The following is a 16,654-nucleotide window of genomic DNA, read 5'->3' as shown; positions in this document are numbered from 1 at the left end:
ACTCTTTTTCAGTCTTTTTGGGGATTGAGTCTATTAGCATGGCACATCTTGACGTGGCAATATTTGCCCACTCTTCTTTGCAAAAGCGCTCCAAATCTGTCAGATTGCGAGGACATCTCCTGTGCACAGCCCTCTTCAGATCACCCCACAAATGTTCAATTGGATTCAGGTTTGGGCTGTGGCTGGGCCATTCCTGACTGGGCCATTCTTCTTTTTCATCCGGATAAGGCTGTTCTGAAAATTCTGAACAGTTCTGGATCTTATTTAAAACTACTCAAACTGTATGGCATGGCAAAATCTTAAAAAAAAACATTAAATATAAAAAACAATATTTTATGCACAATACACATTTTTGTCCTGTCATCCCTGTTATTATTGTCAACCCTGTTACTTATATAATTTCAACACAGTAAGTAGAATTAACAAATACATTACCTAAAAACATACTTGAAAATGTAAAAAGGTTACAGGCCAATAATTCCGAAATTTGAAGTTGCACACCCATTAAATGTGTGTGTTTTTTTTTTTTTTTATTACAAATGGTTTCAAAATTGCCTTTATGCACAAAATAGCATTTCATGGTCAATGATATGTTAGTCTTCTCCTTAATTTATTTGAACATTTTGGAATATCCATTCCAGTTAAGTAAGAGGGTTGACATCAGGTGCATCACATGGTCAATAACGTCTAATAATAGGGTTAGGGTTAGTTTTTTTAAAAGTTCTTTTGGGCACCAATTTTGTAGAATGACCTACCCTAATGCCTTTCTCACTCAAACAAGCTGTCAAAGAGGTACTGTACACTTATTATTATTACTGTACAAAGATTGTAAAAGGTGTGTCATTAAGATTGCCAGTATGACTGGACAGGTGGCAGGGCCCACGGTACTCAGCACATCTTTCCTCATTTTGATCAATTAACCCATTCAGAAATGTAATTATGTCTGTCAGACTTAGATGGCTTCCAAATCTGCATCCAGTATCTGAGAAATAGGTTGGCAAATCACTTCAGGCGCCTACATTTCAATAATCCAGAACATGTTGTAAATTTTATAGCAAGCAGACATGAGTGTTTCAATGGATAATGTATTACTCATGAAAGAAGCTGATTAGCCATGTTAGCTTACGTTGCATCCTGGTGTCTGTGAGATCCAACGCCCTCTCTTCCTCATTTGGATCTCAGACACCTGTTTTGTTGTTCACTGCCTCTATTTAAGTTTATTATTCTAGTGTGTCTTCTCTGTCTTTGTTTGGTTATGCCATGTGTAAAGTTGTTTCTGTTTTCTTTTTCTAAGTTATTTTATTAAACACCCTCCATTCTACGAGTGCATTTGTCCTGCCTAAGCTACATCGTTACATTAACCTAAGCTACAGTGCAAGAAGTGTTATCATATCTTGATCGAGAGGAAGTGAAACAAAGGAAAGGGAAATGGTTACTTGTGAGCCGGATCCACATTTCTTAAGGCATTTTCACTCATATGATGACTTAATGCAAGGCCGTAATTACAATATTGGAGGCAACACACGCCCCACAATATTAAAAAATGCTCAAAATGTCCCCCTCAATATATTGATAAATTATAAATTAAAAATGTGCTATGCTACAACAGGGCAACCATGCACAGCCATCCAAAAATACTCATTAGCAAATGTATACATAATCATAACCAAATTACCGTTATTACTACTATGGGTTCTAGTTTTACGGTTTACTGCAGTTCTGCGTGTGGTTTGTCCAAGTGTTGTTGCCGTACCCCAGCAGAAGCCATTGGTCTTAGGAACAATCAAGGTTGGACACTGTACTGTCTCTCTATCACATGGCTTTCAAATGTGTTAAAAAGTATAAAACTAGAATGTAATACGAGTGTTACGTAGACTATCTTCCTGTCGATTGTGATCAACACGTCTTTTTGCGCTGGAACTGTAATTGTGGAAATAAATTATAGTTTTCTAAAAAGTGTCATTAATTGCATGGAGTGTAAACAAAAGGTTTTGGTGAAAATGATTTGCGAGTGCTAATCTATCAACAACCACTATTGTTATCTATCATAGCTAAGTTACCTTTGAAGCTAATTAACCACACATTCACCAGTGACCAACAACGGTACTCATGTGCATATTCAACAAACGTTAATATTTTACATGAATTATTTTGTTAGATATGTCAGAAAGCCCATGTGAAGTCTGAGTAAAGTGTCAATAATTTATATTGCTGCATGTGTTATTTATGCAGACAGTAGTCGTTTTCATTGATTGCATATTTGTTTAGTATACTGTATAGCTGTATTTGCTTATGATACATAGCACTGTTAGTGTTTGTTTGATTAAAGTGCAAGCAGTTTATTAGTCAGCTTTCATTCACAATGAGTGTCATTATGACCAAGAGGAAGGGTGGCAGTGACATTCATCAGTTTTTTGGGCATCCTCAGAAAATAAAAGTAAGCTGAGAGCAGTGAGTAAATGAGTACCAGTCAGAAGTTTACAGTAGCACAAGAGGTGAGTCAATGTTTGTTGATATAACAATCATTGCCATTCAGTTGAGAAGTGGTTAGTAATCAATTCCTGAACATCATGGCAAGAAACTCCCACTTGTTACCTGATAATATTTCTTTCATGTTCACTCTGGTGCGTTCAGAGTAAAGAGAGAGAAAGAGAAAGCATGACAATGCCATTAGGGCAGGGAGAGCAGGTGACATGGAGGTGAATGAGAAAAGGAGCAAATATTGATGACTAATCTCATATCGTTGTGTTGGTGTTGTTCCGACGACATCATAATTAATGTTGGCACAACTGAGATTAGGTTTAGGCAAAGGTGCCAATGAGGTTAGGTTTATGCACAGGTACCACTGAGGTTAGGTTTAGGCACAGGTGTCTCTGAGGTTAGGTTTAGGTCAAAGGGTAGGGGCAGGGGAATGTTCTGGCTTTTGACTGGGGTAATCAACTAACTACAGGTCAGTTGCAATGATGGTCCTGGAGCAACATTAATTATGATGTTGTAGGAACACCAACATGGTGATATCAGATTGCGTAAATATTGATGTTTACGAGAATATTTAAAGCATTTTTGAATGTTTTTCTGGGGGGGACCCTCAGCTGATTTAGTCCCCCCCAATGTTGACTCCATGGCTATGGCCTTATTGACATAAATGGCTGTATTGATGGGTTTTCACATCACAATTTGGATTCAGGCCAACTTCACAAACAATAACCCAAGAGCGATTGCTGAGTACTTCTTCGTGCACTTAGTTAAAGAGGGGGTTGTGCACATATGAAAGTCTGCAGTACTTTGCATTATTATGCATGCAGTCATTAAGGTCAGTGCATCTGTACAAATAAATTGATTAAGTGCTGGTGTTAAATTGGGCAGCAGCCAGCAGGAGCTTAGCGCCTGCAAATAGGTTTAAAATGAGACTTTGCTGGACAGTAGCAACATTTTAGAAACATCTGCCTATGTATGTTGGAAAAACTAGTACATGAACCGACTGAAAGAATGGCAGTCAAACTTCCCCTTGTTGGTCCTAAGTTTGTTCTAAGATGTGTGAGAAATATCTGTATTTAACTAACAGAGGGTATACATTAATCAGTTTGCCTGTTCACATTGGTGCACTGTCTGCAGGCTGAGATTATTGGTGAAAAGTGCATGGCAATATAGTGAAAAAGAGCAAACAAGAACCAAACAAGGTTGGGATGTGGGTTGGTTAAGGTAACAAGCAAGAGCAGCTTACTGAGCAAGTAACCTGATCAACCACCATATTACATAAGGAAATTATAAAACTGTGATATGAATAATCTCAATGTCAGCCAATGCAATGTTGAACCAATTCCCAAATGGGTTCCGTGGTTGAACTTGCTGTGCTTTAATTATGTAAACATGATAATGTTTGGTAAGGCTTTTAAAAATGTCTTTACTATATTGATCGAATATATTTCAGTTATGATTACTGAGAGAGTAAGCTTTTGTTGTGCTTATTGGCTATGGAATAACTCCTATTCGATATATTTTAATCACTGGCTGTAACGACTCGTCTTGGTGTAGTGTTGGAGGGAACCAGGCGCAGGCAGATATCACGTTCGTTGGTTTTATTAAACAACAAACAAACCAAACACGAACAGAAAACAATACTAATGACTGAATGAAATCAAAGTGCGCAACATGCGTCTTAACAATAAACATTCAAACAGTACATTAAACAACACTCACCGATTAACTAACAAACAGCAACAATGACAGCGACAGCAACAATGATCCACAATGTGGGGAGCAGAGGGGAAACATATATACACATACAAACGAGCTAGATTGGGACCTGGTGTGGAAGATGGGAAACATGTGACAGTCCGGGATGTGTTCGTGAGAATATGGGAACTTGTGGAAATATGGCACGGTGGCGCTGCTGCTCACCGCACCATGACAGTACCCCCCCCCAAAGGCCCGGCCACCGGACAGGCCAAGACGAACCCCAGCCCAAGGGAGGGGGGGCGGGGCAGCACAGTACCCCCATCGGCACAAACCCGCCGAGGGGGCGGAACAGCCGAGACTAACCAGGGTGGCGGAGCCGTCGGGACAGGCCGGGGAGGCAGAACCGGCCGAAGATCAGGAGCTGGCGGAGGGTCAGGAGCCGGGAGAGCCGACGGAGGGTCGGTGGCCGGCGGAGGGTCAGAGGCCGGGAGAGCCGACGGAGGGTCGGTGGCCGGCGGAGGGTCAGAGGCCGGGAGAGCCGACGGAGGGTCGGTGGCCGGCGGAGGGTCGGTAGCCGGGAGAGCCGACGGAGGGTCGGTGGCCGACGGAGGGTCTGTAGCCGGGAGAGCCGACGGAGGGTCGGTGGCCGACGGAGGGTCTGTAGCCGGGAGAGCCGACGGAGGGTCGGTAGCCGGAAGAGCCGAAGGAGGGTCGGTAGCCGGAAGAGCCGAAGGAGGGTCGGTAGCCGGAAGAGCCGAAGGAGGGTCGGTAGCCGGAAGAGCCGACGGAGGGTCGGTAGCCGGAAGAGCCGACGGAGGGTCGGTAGCCGGAAGAGCCGACGGTGGGTCGGTAGCCGGAAGAGCCGACGGTGGGTCGGTAGCCGGAAGAGCCGACGGTGGGTCGGTAGCCGGAAGAGCCGACGGTGGGTCGGTAGCCGGAAGAGCCGACGGTGGGTCGGTAGCCGGAAGAGCCGACGGTGGGTCGGTAGCCGGAAGAGCCGACGGTGGGTCGGTAGCCGGAAGAGCCGACGGTGGGTCGGTAGCCGGAAGAGCCGACGGTGGGTCGGTAGCCGGAAGAGCCGACGGTGGGTCGGTAGCCGGAAGAGCCGAAGGAGGCGCCGGGGCGGCCGGGACAGGAGAGGGCGGTGGCAGCCAAACCCCGGCAAGCTCAGGCGGTGCAGGCCACTCCTCCTCGGCCTCAGGCGGTGCAGGCCACTCCTCCTCGGCCTCAGGCGGTGCAGGCCACTCCTCCTCGGCCTCAGGCGGTGCAGGCCACTCCTCCTCGGCCTCAGGCGGTGCAGGCCACTCCTCCTCGGCCTCAGGCGGTGCAGGCCACTCCTCCTCGGCCTCAGGCGGTGCAGGCCACTCCTCCTCGGCCTCAGGCGGTGCAGGCTGCTGCCACTGGCAGGAAGGAGGCGCTGGCTGCTGCTCCAATGCAGCAGGGGGCGCTGACTGCCGCTGCTGGCAGGTAGGAGGCGCTGGCTGCTGCTCCAATGCAGCAGGGGGCGCTGACTGCCGCTGCTGGCAGGTAGGAGGCGCTGGCTGCTGCTCCAAAGCAGCAGGGGGCGCTGACTGCCGCTGCTGGCAGGTAGGAGGCGCTGGCTGCTGCTCCAATGCAGCAGGGGGCACTGACTGCCGCTGCTGTCAGGTAGGAGGCGCTGGCTGCTGCTCCAATGCAGCAGGGGGCGCTGACTGCCGCTGCTGGCAGGTAGGAGGCGCTGGCTGCTGCTCCAATGCAGCAAGGGGCGCTGACTGCCGCTGCTGGCAGGTAGGAGGCGCTGGCTGCTGCTCCAAAGCAGCAGTGGGCAATCGGCGCCGTGGCGCAGGGACAGGGGCGGCGGAAGGCCGCGGAGCAGGAAGCGGTGTGCGCCTAATTGCCAGCCTACAGCCTGGCCAGCCTGCACGGGGTCGAGGAGGCACCGGACATAGAGGGGGCGCCGTCGGGACTTCCCCCGGGCACCCACTCAGCCCCCCCCTAAAATTTTCCTGGGGGGACCTCGGACCAAGCGTCGGGCACCTCGCCCTCTTCTTCCTCCGGCCTCGCCTGCGTCCTGTCCTTCCTGCCTCCTGCATGTCCTGCAGGAGACCCTTCACCAGCTCCCCTTGCTCTTTGGTGAGGGGCTTGACCACTCCATACTGGTCCATGCCCCACAGTGGCACCCCGAACCCGTCTTGGGGCAACCCCCAGCACTGCTCCCCAAGGGGATCCTCCTCCACTCTCTCATAGACCACTTCGTCGTCATCTGAGGAGAGGGAGTCAGACCCCCAATCGCCCCTCCAGGTATATACCCTCTCTGGAGGGACTGCCTGCTGGTTCCAGGTTTGGTGGATCATTCTGTAACGACTCGTCTTGGTGTAGTGTTGGAGGGAACCAGGCGCAGGCAGATATCACGTTCGTTGGTTTTATTAAACAACAAACAAACCAAACACGAACAGAAAACAATACTAATGACTGAATGAAATCTAAGTGCGCAACATGCGTCTTAACAATAAACATTCAAACAGTACATTAAACAACACTCACCGATTAACTAACAAACAGCAACAATGACGGCGACAGCAACAATGATCCACAATGTGGGGAGCAGAGGGGAAACATATATACACATACAAACGAGCTAGATTGGGACCTGGTGTGGAAGATGGGAAACATGTGACAGTCCGGGATGTGTTCATGAGAATATGGGAACTTGTGGAAATATGGCACGGTGGCGCTGCTGCTCACCGCACCATGACACTGGCATGCTATTTTGTTATGAATATGCTATTTGGTTATGACCCCTATTCAATATAATTTGGCAAGTTAGTGACATTGGAATGTTTATTTGGACTAGCCTACAGTGCATTCAGAAAGTATTCTTTTAAAAAAAATGTTTTTATGTAAAATGGATTACTTTAATATTTTACTGCATTAATCAACACACAATACTCCCTAACAGGGCTACTCGATCATGTTCCTGGAGAGCTACTATCCTGTAGGTTCTTGTCAACCTCAGTTGTGACTAACCTGACTTAGCTTTTCATCCAGCTCGTTATTAGAATCAGGTGTGCAAAATTATAGTTGGAGCGAAAACCTACAGAATGGTAGCTCTCCATGACCAGGATTGTGCAGCCATGCCCTATAACACAGGTGTCAAACCGGTTCCACGGAGGGCCGAGTGTCTGCAGGTTTTCGCTCTCACCTTGTACCTGATTGATTAATTAGTTCACTAATTGGTTAATTTCTACCCCCACCTGTTTGTTCAGGTCTGACCTGGGAACCAATTTAAAGGAAAACCTGCAGACACTCGGCCCTCCGTGGAACCGGTTTGACACCCCTGCCCTATAATAACAAAGCAAAAACTGTTTTTTCAGATTTTTTGGGGTTTGGGTTGAGAAGGTTACCAAAAATCTCCTATTTTTACAACAATAACTGACAGCATCTATTTGTTGCCCATGTAAACCTAAATAGAAAGTTGCTGATCTCTGATCCTATAGTTTTACCTACCGTTGTGGTTTTGATAAAGACACCAAGTAAAAGTAATAAAATACATAACAGCCCCTCTATCTAGACAGCTGCAGGCATTTCATCCAACCCTGAGTGGGTTCAGGATGATTGGCCACAACCAAATATGGAGTCTTAATTAAATGACTCCCAAACCAAATCCATTAGGTAGTGTACTTGAATAATTGGCATAAGCATAAGGCAAAGTGACTACACAAACATTAACCACAGGAGATTTGTCATTTGTTTATGCACAGCATGAAGTTGTTGATTCCTCTATTATAATATTTTAATGAAAACACAACTGGCTACAACTTTGCAAAGCTTAGGCTGACAAAAACATAAAATAATAATGACTTACTATGCTTTAAGCAAGGTTAACAGATTAATCCACGCACACGCAGCATCTCAGGACCAGTTGGAGAAGAGGATTAGAGGGGAGGCACCACTAGTCTTATAGATATTCCAAAAACATGGAAAGGCGTAGACTGTCTTCTACAGTATGGTTACTAATGCACTGTTAAGCAGGATTCACAGATAAGTGGCGAGTGAACACACTTCATGACATGAATGTTGAAGGTACTTTCCATTGTTTTCTTGAAGAAAGTTCATGGGAAGGGCTCAGGACAGCTCCAGCACAAGTCAATGGTGATGTTGGCGTTTGTATCAAGGGGTATACAGAAAACATAGCAAAACACCACGTTAGTTCTTTCATTCCTATCTCCACGCTTTGCAGTCCAACCCATTACTATTGACAAGAGGCAGGTGTGGAGAGGGGGAGCTGCCCCTCCTAGCTGCCTCTCAAATGTGCTGGAAAGCATCTGTGCCCACCTCTCGCGCCCTTACCCAGCACTTGCTCTCCAGCGCATTCATGATCCAGGGAGTTGCACCCAGGAAAGGCTGTCTGAGTTGCCATGCCATGCCCCTGCCTGATGCCGGACCGTGAAGGAGTAATCCTGCATGGCCAAGAACCACCGGTCACCCCAGATAGGCACGTTCCTGAGACTTTGTGACGGCCAGGGGAAGTTCTTCACAGTTTTTCCCGTGGCGTGTGTTTTTGGGGGGGTTGCCTCATACCCTCATGTCACTGGTGCAGTGTTCACTAGACCGGTTCTGGCATAATCATGCCTTCATCTTTGCCTGTACACAGTTCCAACACCATTGTCAAGTTCGCAAACAACAACACAGGGGTAGGCCTGATCAGTGACAATGATGAGTCAGCCTACAGGGAGGAGGTCAGTGTAAAGGTCTCAGCCAGATCGGACAGTTCCGCTTCGTGTTTTCTGTATGTCCTTGGCTTATTATGTCCTTGTTTGGTCTTTCCTGTTCTTGTTTCAGTTAATCGGTCTATTCCTTTCACCTGTGTTTAGCCCCCACCTGTTTCTGTTCTCCTTGTTAGTCTGTGTATTTACTTCAGCCATTTCCTCCTTATCGGTCATTGTGTTGTGTTTGTTCATGTCACGTTATGTGTTCCTGACTCCTGATAGTATTTTATAGTGCACGGCACTCCGTTTTGGTTTTCCTTTGTGTTCATTAAAAGCTCAGTTTCTTTAACTCTGCGTTTGACTCCGTCTCCCCATGGATCGTTACAGTCAGGTGCCTGGTGCGCTGACAACAACCTGGCCGTCAATGCAACGAAAACAATGAGCTCATTGTGGATTACAGAAGAATAAATGCAGCAGTTACGCCCCAGATCTCATTGATGGCACTGAGGTGGAGCATGTCCATCTTCAGAATCCTGTGTGTCCTCATCTCCGAGGACATCTCCTGGACCCTCAAAACCTCCATCCTGGTCAAAAAGGTGCAGCAGCACCTGTACTTTTTGAGGAGGCTGAAGATAGCCCGCTTGTCTTCACAGATCCTTGTGATCTTCTATCGCTGCACAATCAAGAGCATTTTGATAAACTGTGCCACAGTGCGGTTTGGCGAATGCTCTGTGGCCGACTGTAAGGCCCTACAACGGGTGGTGAAAACTGCCCAGCACATCACTGGTGCCCAGCTCCCAGCCATTGTGGACCTTCAGCGCAAGTGGTGTCTGTGCAGGGTGCACGGCATCATAAATATACAGTGGGGAGTATTTGATACACTGCCGATTTTGCATTTTTTCCTACTTACAAAGAATGTAGAGGTCTATAGGTTGAAGGTAGAGACGGAATCTAAAACAAAAATCCAGAAAATCACATTGTATGATTTTAAAATAATTAATTAGCATTTTATTGCATGACATAAGTATTTGATCACCTATCAACCAGTAAGAATTCCTGCTCTCACAGTCCTGTTAGTTTTTCTTTAAGAAGCCTTCCTGTTCTCCACTCATTACCTGTCTTAACTGTACCAGTTTGAACTCATTACCTGTATCAAAGACACCTGTCCACACACTCAATCAAACAGACTCCAACCTCTCCACAATGGCCAAGACCAGAGAGCTGTCTAAGGAATTCAGGGATAAAATTGTAGACCTGCATAAGGCTGAGATGGGCTACAGGACAATAGGCAAGCAGCTTGGTGAGAAAACAACAACTGTTGGTGCAATAATTAGAAAATGGAAGAAGTTCAAGATGAAGGTCAATCTCCCTCGTTCTGGGGCTATAGGCAAGATCTCACCTCGTGGGGCATCAATGATCATGAGGAAGGTGAGGGATCAGCCCAGAACTACACGGCAGGACATGGTCAATGACCTGAAGAGAGCTGGGACCACAGTCTCAAAGAAAACCATTAGTAACGCACTACGCCGTCATGGATTAAAATCCTGCAGTGCACACAAGGTCCCCCTGCTCAAGCCAGCGCATGCCCAGGCCCATCTGAAGTTTGCCAATGTCCATCCGGATGTTCCAGAGGTGGAATGGGAGAAGGTCATGTGGTCTGATGAGACAAACATTTTGCTTTTTGGTCTAAACACCACTCGCCGTGTTTGGAGGAAGAAGAACTATGAGTACAACCCCAAGAACACCATCCCAACCATGAAGCATGGAGGTGGAAACATCATTCTTTGGGGATGCTTTTCTGCAAAGGGGACAGGATGACTGCACCATATTTAGGCGAGGATGGATGGGGCCCTGTATCGCGAAATCTTGGCCAACATCCTCCTTCCCTCAGTAAGAGCATTGAAGATGGGTCGTGGCTGGGTCTTCCAGTAAGACAACGACCTGAAACACACAGCCAGGGCAACTAAGTAGTGGCTCCATAAGAAGCATCTCAGGGTCCTGGAGTGGCCTAGCCAGTCTCCAGACCTGAACCCAATAGAAAATCTTTGGAGGGACCTGAAAGTCTTTATTACCCAGCGACACCGAAACCTGAAGTATCTGGAGAAGGTCTGTATGGAGGAGTGGGCCAAAATTCCTGATGCAGTGTGTGCAAACCTGGTGAAGAACTACTGGAAACGTATGATCTCTGTAATTGCAAACAAAGGTTTCTGGACCAAATATTAAGTTCTGCTTTTCTGATGTATCAAATACTTATGTCATGCAATAAAATGCTAATTCATTACTTAAAAATCATAAAATGTGATTTTCTGGATTTTTGTTTTAGATTCCGTCACTAACAGTTGAAGAGTACCTATGATAAAAATGACAGACTTCTACATGCTTTGTAAGTGGGAAAACCTGCAAAATCGGCAGTGTATCAAATACTTGTTGGACATGGTCAGAAACAATGCTCAGGTATGCCGTGGCATTTAAACGATGCCCAATTGGCATTAAGGGGCCTAAAGTGTGCCAAGAAAACGTCCCCCACACCATTACACCACCACCACCAGCCTGCACAGTGGTAACAAGGCATGATGGATCCATGTTCTCATTCTGTTTACGCCAAATTCTGACTCTACCATCTTAATGTCTCAACAGAAATCGAGACTCATCAGACCAGGCAACGTTCTTCCAGTCTTCAACTGTCCAATTTTGGTGAGCTTGTGCAAATTGTAGCCTCTTTTTCCTATTTGTATTGGAGATGAGTGGTACCCGGTGGGGTCTTCTGCTGTTGTAGCCCATCCGCCTCAAGGTTGTGCGTGTTGTGGCTGCACAAATGCTTTGCTGCATACCTCGGTTGTAACAAGTGGTTATTTCAGTCAAAGATGCTCTTCTATCAGCTTGAATCAGTCGGCCCATTCTCCTCTGACCTCTAGCATCAACAAGGCATTTTTGCCCACAGGACTGTTTTTCCTTTTTCACACAATTTTTTGTAAACCCTAGAAATGGTTGTGCATGAAAATCCAAGTAACTGAGCAGATTGTGAAATACTCAGACTGGCCCGTCTGGTACCAACAACCATGCCACGCTCAAAATTGCTTAAATCACCTTTCTTTCCATTCTGACATTCAGTTTGGAGTTCAGGAGATTGTCTTGACCAGGACCACACCCCTAAATGCATTGAAGCAACTGCCATGTGATTGGTTGATTACATAATTGCATTAATGAGAAATTGAACAGGTGTTCCTAATAATCCTTTAGGTGAGTGTATATACACTGTATATACATGAGTGATGTAATTGGGAAATATGTTTTTTTCTCAAAGGGACTTAAACGCACCTCAACAGGGTGGGCAGTGACTCCCGGGGACAATCATGAAACAGTTTTTGTACAAAATGTTTTGATAAAATCAACATTTGATTAAATATAACAATTGAGCATACATGAAAAACTATATGGAATAAGTATGAGTCAAATATAGGCAAACTACAACCAGGGATACAAAAGGCACCACATACATATTTGACTCACGTAGGAACCTCAGACCAGCGGGAGAGGATTGTGTCCACTTATACGAATGCCCAATGGGTTTATGAATTTCAGATGTCCTTGGGATCATTTTACTTGATTGAGACCTAGATCGAAACCTATGATGGAACACCAAGACACAACATTCTGTCTCAGTGATGGCCGCCATTAAGCATGGTGTGGCGATTTTTCTTATTCCTGTGTATACACATCGGATCTTTGTTGGCCAATCACAAGTGGTGTTTGTACCATGTCATATGATGCTTGGCATTCAACAAGAAATCTATTTAGTACACTGTGCGAAAGTCAATGCAACCAAGAAGCCATAGACACAGGTTGGAGGAGGGTCCCAACAACACCCAGGCCAAAAGGAGAGGCTCTGTGTTTCCGATGTGGCCAAGAGGGCCACTTTGCTAGCCACTGGTTGACCAATTGGTTGACCAAATATGGACCCTCTTCAACTCTAACCGCAAGGGACAGCCTTCCGGCTGTACCCAAGACCGGAACGTAAGCAGATAGATCCCATCTCCCAGAGAGACCGGACATCCAAAGCCTCCCTGGGAGGGGCTAGAGAATCACCGCTCCGAAGGGGAGCCAAGGAGGCTTCGACTGAGACAGCTATTTCTGTAATCGACTGGAGACAGCTCCTGAAGGGGCTTCCCCAGCGGAGTGGTGAGTCCAGCTAACAGTCCCACCTCCCCCTCAGCCAGGCTGAAGCCATGAGGGAAGACCAGCTTCTGCAGTTGATCCTGGAGACACCTGCCACAAGCTCTCGGAATTCTGTGATTCTGAGGACAGGGGGTCCACCCTGCCCTAACATCCAGGACTTTTCGGCACAGACCAGCACAACTATCCCAACTTATGCCAGGCATAAGATAAAAACCATTGATGAGAGGAGGATTGACTCTGAGGGCGAGTTAATCTACCCACATTACGAGGTCAAATAGGGTCAACTGTAAAGGAGTGGTAATGGAGCTCTCTTTGCTGTGCCCAGGTCATACAGGGATTTAGTCCTATATTGAGCACACACCCATACTGGGGGGGGACACTTGGGTAGAGGGAAAAATACTGAATGGCTGTTGGAGAGGTTTTACAGGCTGTGCATCACTCAGGATGTTGTGGCCTACTGCCAGTCATGCAACACGTTTAAGCTGCTCTTTGGGAGGCCGTGACAAGGTATCCTAAACCTGGGAACAACAGCCCTGCGCCTACCGCTCCCTGATAGAACACGTCACCAGATGGCAGCAGTGTGGCCAGTAATCCAAGAGCACATGGAGAAGGCACAATCAGCACAGTCCCACGTGAATTCCAGCAGGGACTCCAAGTCCTGTTACTGGTGCCAACCCCGGAGCAAATGTTGCTGGCATAATGGAAGGGCTATACCATCAAGGAATGGACATTGCCATTGAACTACAAGGTGAGTCAGCTGGGGTGATGGGTAGGGGAACAGATCTACAACTTTAACTTGCTTATGCCTTGTACATCCAGAGTGGCCAAGGAGGACCAACACAAGACCACCTTCAACACCCCGGAAGGACAGTTCTAATTGGTGCGCCTACCCTTTGGACCGGGAAAGGTGATATGCCACTGTGGAGAGGGAAGCCCTGGCAATTAAGTGGGCTTTGGAGTATCTGAGAGCAGGGAGTTCAGGTTGGTTACGGATCATGCCTTTCTCCAATGTATGGCACATAAACATGAGTCTAACAGTTGAATAACCTGGTGGTTTCTGTCCCTGCAACCTTTTAAATTCCCTGTCATCCACAGATTGTGAGTGGCCCATGGTAATGCTGACTCGCTATCCCAATGCAACTCTGTGCCCACATCAAGCGCTCGACCCGCTGGGTCGATCTTGGGGGGGGAGGCATGTGGTGGAACAACAGATGGGTACTAAGGCTCTCCACGACAAGGATTCCACCCATGGCATAGGTAAAGGGCAGCCAGAAATGCTGACATCACTTAAATGCCTTCTGCTGGCTAATTGGTGTGTCGATAGTCAAAAGAACACTGCAGCTTTCAAAGTGTACCAATATTGTCTGATTTACCTATTTGGGTAAAGAACAGTTATGGGAACAGTCACAAAAAATTTACATTGCATAATTGTTTTATTAATATTGTATTTTTATTGATATTATTGACACTTTTATAGTTATTAATGATATGGGGGAACCAAACCTGTCATTGAAACAAAACTTCATAAGTTTGCTATTCTTTTTATACAACCTCATTTCCAAAAACATTGGGTTGCTGCATAAAATGCTAATAAAAAAAGAATGCAATGATGTGCAAATCATTTATCATTATATTTAATTGAAAATAGTCAAAGACAATATATCAATTGTTGAAACAGAACTTTTATTGTATTTGGAAGAATACATGCCCATTTTGAATTTGATGCCAGCAACAAGTTTCCAAAAAGTTGTGACAGGGGCATGTTTACCACGGTGTTGCATTGTAATGTATTAAAGAGACCTCCCAAAACATTGTGTTATAGTCATATTCAGGAATTTTTCATCGTTACAGACTTCCCATCATGTTGTGTTGTAGCTTACTATGTGGGAGTTCTTTCTCGTTAAAGAGACCTCCTGACACGTTGTGTGGCTGCCTACTATTTACCCAAAGACTTGTAACTACACTGCTCAAAATAATTAAGGGATGACTTCAATCACGATGAAGGAAATGTATTGAAAAACTAAATCTTTAATGTACATTGTGTAATTCGTTGACAATGAAATTATGTAACAAGGGCCAATGGAAACCAAAATCATCTAACTTCTGGTTTTGCATTTCGTTGTATGGTACTTGCACTTGTTCAGTGACAACAAAGTTAAATATAATCTATTCACGGATACTGGCTTCTGAACTGTGCTCTGATAAGAAGCTAGATGGTCCCTCTCCTCTTTAGTCCAGAGGATGCGGCGTCCATAATTCCCAAAAATTATTTCACATTTTCATTTGTCACAAAATGTTTTCACTTTGCCTCAGTCCATCTTAATTAAGCTCAGGCCCAGACATACTGGATCTTGTTTGTATCTTGTTTTAACTTGCATTTGTGGATTCAGCGACATACTGTGTTCACAGACAATGGTTTTCTGAAGTATTCCTGAGCCAATGCAGTAATTTCCACCTCAGAATCATCCCGCCTGAGCAAGGGCACAGGAGTAACTCTGATATTGGGGGGGGGGAACATTTGACTACAGTGTGAGTGTTAATGTATTTCACCAAAAAATTCTATTTAATAATTTGTCTTGTTTTGTCCCACTACTTGTTTCGATTCTCTTTGTCTATGATCCGTTAGATATAGACAGAATCTGGTAAAAAAAAAAAGAAAAGACATTGGATTTGTTGACCAATGAAGTGGAATAGGACCAGTGCAACCGACAGTTTCGCTCGGAGGTAGTCTGGTTGAAAATACTGGGGGGCGATAATTGTCTCCACAACGCTGGCTCGCAATACACATTTTCTGGAAAGGGTGTAGAGAATATTTAGTTGCCCCAAACAAAGTTGTCTGCTTAATATGCTTTCTGTACTGATTCCTTGTGTTAGTGAATATTCCAATCAGTTTGACTTTAAGAAATTAGCGATTTCTGAACATGCAGTAGTCCTAACTAGCATTGGTAAATCAATATAGTGTGTTATTTTTTTGCATGGTGGGACTTTTCAGCAGAAAAAGGTTTTTCAGATAAATGATTATGTAACTAGAGTGCATTTTTAAAATGACTAATATTACAATAATGTTGGTAACATCTCAGTCAGGCATGTAAGTCCAGCTTTAAGTTTTCCAATCTGCTCCTATATACCACCTTGAATAAATACTTCTCACTATCTTCACTGCTGTGCCTGCCTTTCTGACCAGAAAGGTGGTAGTTTACATAAAGTAAACACATGGAGTACACCCTAAATTCAGATGCTGTCCTTTTATCAGAAATCATATTCACTGACTCAGTACATCTTGGCATGGCACTTATCAGTGATTTACCTGTTGGCTTGGGCCTCTTTCTCTTTCTTTGTGGGTTTGTTTTGTCTTTCACTTTCCTGCCATGATCATAATAGTGCAAACCAAATTCTTAAAATATTTAACACTCTTTGAGGACCCTATCTAGGTGATTAAAACATCTAACTGAAGAAAATAATTGCCAGCTGTGGTGTGGAGATTGTAACCAATATTAAGAACCTTAGCTATTTACACTCCATTCATGACTGGTGGTGGCTCATCCATTACTTAGCTAACTACTTGCAGGCCCTATGGTGAAGACTAAGACAGGGAGCGTGCAAATCATTTT

This window comes from Esox lucius, chromosome 15, assembly GCF_011004845.1.
Source record: "Esox lucius isolate fEsoLuc1 chromosome 15, fEsoLuc1.pri, whole genome shotgun sequence".
NCBI lineage: Eukaryota > Metazoa > Chordata > Actinopteri > Esociformes > Esocidae > Esox > Esox lucius.
This window is presented reverse-complemented; position numbering follows the sequence as displayed.